The sequence below is a fragment of the Mus caroli genome, chromosome 7 (assembly GCF_900094665.2).
Source record: "Mus caroli chromosome 7, CAROLI_EIJ_v1.1, whole genome shotgun sequence".
Taxonomy (NCBI): Eukaryota; Metazoa; Chordata; class Mammalia; order Rodentia; family Muridae; genus Mus; species Mus caroli.
The window spans coordinates 105,487,237-105,490,165 of record NC_034576.1 but is presented as its reverse complement, the minus strand read 5'-3'; positions in this window follow the sequence as shown (position 1 = coordinate 105,490,165).

Genomic DNA, 2,929 nt, shown 5'->3' with positions numbered 1-2,929 from the left:
CTCTCTCTCTCTCTCTCTCTCTCTCTCTCTCTCTCTCTCTCATAAAATTGGAATTTTGGAGGTAAGATACAGTACTCTCCCCTAAACAACATGAGTGCTCTGTCCCACATTTCAACACTAATCTTACATAAATGTCATATCCCAAAGACACCATCAGAGCTGTTGCAAGCTCAGTGCAGATTTGCGTTCAGACTCTCTCTCTCTCTCTCTCTCTCTGCCTACTGGTCTTTAACATGGGTATGACATCCAGTAAATCTGGGTTGCAGCACAGCTTAGCCACCAATGGCCTGAACTCTCCAAATGAGCAAGCGCTTCATTGCAGACGCCACTCCTGTGAACTTGAGAATTCACAACTAGAATGTGGAAAATAAAACTGAGATGATTTGCAAGTAACCTAGCATGCTCATAACATGTTACATGTACGCATGTAGGACATAACCGTCATTGGACAGCCACCAATGAAGATGCTGACAGCAGTAGATATGGGGGACAGTGGCCACTAGCTCTAAGAGGCCATTTTGAAACAAAACTCACTAGAAACTAGAATGACAAAAGCTCTTTAAACTTCTCTAAGGAGCAGGACAGAAAAACTCTGCAACAACTAAACCCCACTTATACAGAACTTAACACCCAGAATTTTATGGTTTTTTGAAGCAGTCCAGTTTTCACTAGGGATCTCCTTTGAAGTTAATGATACCTTTCAAGTTTTCAAGAAGCAGCATGGGTATTGTTTCCCTGTGTATAGCAGTTTTACTTACAATTCACAAGGATGTGTTCTTTTCCTGCTGTTCTTTCCAGACGTAGGCTGGGGAGCTGTGGAAGAAGTAGGGAGCATATATCAGGGAGCATGAGTCATGTCTCAGGTTCTGAAATCCTTTCATTAGAAAACTCCTCAAGGACATGACAGAGAGCCCCAGAGGGAGAGACTTCCCATGGGCTCATTGTGTTTTCTGGTTTCCTTCTGATATACTTGACTTTATATTTTCTTTATGATATACAGATATAGATATACTATATAGATATATGTACTATATGTGTCTTTATACTTTCACTGAAGAGACTGGAATTCTAATTCTTTTACCCATGCCTTAAAAATATCTCCAAATCGGAACAGCTTCTATATCTGTCACCTCATTCCTCATCCCCACACTAGTGTCTGACCCAGTTGATAAAGGTATCTCTCCTGTGTACCAAATTAGATTTTATAATTTTGTTGAAAGTTTTCACTTTTTGTCCACAACCAAATCATTTTTCTATTATTTTATTTATCAAATTAAGATATAATTACATCTTTCCCTGTCTTATTTCTCCCTCCTATTCCTCCCACATACCCCTTCATTGCTCCCTAACAAAAATCATGATCTCTTTTTCTTTAATCATTATTATTTCATATATATGTGTGTGACTAAATATATAAATACAACCAGTATATTAATTCACTGTTAGTTGTATGTACATGGTTTCAGGACTGACCATTTGGTACTGGACAAAAACTTGTAGACTCATTACTGAGAAAAACTATTTCCAAGATTCTAAGAATTCTTTGGTTGCCTGTAGTTCTTTGTCTATGGATAAGATCATGTTAGTGTATCTATTTCCCCCTTCTATGTAATGTGTCTATTGGTGCTACATTTCTTCAGGACTTGTGTAGGCAATATGTTTTAACAATATGGCTATATTGTTAAGACATGTTTTGTGGGTGAAACTTCCCACTCATTTCTAAAAGATGCAATCTCATAGAAGATCCTCTGTTTCTCTGGCTCCTCTTTCATGATGGTCCTTGAGCCTTGGTGTAGAAGATACAATAACCTTTATTAATTCTCTCATAAAGCACTGTAAGTATAATACGTTCCAGGTTTTAGCACTGCTAATACAGAAAACAAAACAGAATCTCCTGTTCCTAATGTTAAAAACCCAGAGAGTAAACAGATATCAAACACAAGCATTACAACAGACAGAAATACTTTTACTACTTATCATTTAAGCATGTACCTGTCAAATACAGTGTCATAACTCAGTGTATTTGTATAGTTCATTTTATTCAAATATCTTATAATAATTACACATTTAATGTGTTACAGGGTCAATTTTAATAATTGCCTATGTTATACTCAGATCTATTTAGAGTAATTTTCCCCTTTGGAAACATACTCATACAAATATTGACCTCAGTGCCCTTTACAATTTGAAATGTATTATTTTGTTCTTGTTACAATTTTTTGTGCTTATTTTCAACTATAAATAATTTATGTTTGTAATAACAAACAATGCCACCAAAAATTATAAATTAATAGAACTAGACTTTACCCAGGGATCTAATTATATAAAACATCAAAGGGTTATTATATTATATTCTAGAGTCAGTAAGACGCCTGTGACTACAAAGAGTGATTTAATTTTTCCATGCTGAAGGATCATAATTGTATATTATATGAGGCACAGATTTGTCAGAGGGAAAAACTGCACAAGAAGTTTCTGTCTAAATAAACCTGTAAACTAGGGCTAAGCATCCTATAATCTCTTGTTCTCTGTACCTTAGCTGGCTGTGGGTCTCTGTGTTAATCATCAGCTCCTGCAAACACAAGTTTCCCAGATAAAGGTTGAAAGATGTGTCAGTAATTTGGGGAATAGCAATAAGTCATTAGGAGTCAGTTTTACACTGTGTCCCTTTAACAAAATAGTAGAAATGGGGCCTCCCCTAGGGCTTAGGGCCTGTCGATATATTTATTCTTGGCCCCATAGCTGGGCTAAGTAAAGGTTTTATCTTATCTGGAATGAGTAGGAGAAGCGCTATGAATATGAACAAATGTACAAAAATCTCAAAGAACTAATAAAATATATTTTAAAATTAACTTAAGAAAAAAACCCACCGGGCGTGGTGGCGCACACCTTTAATCCCAGCACTTGGGAGGCAGAGGCAGGTGGGTTT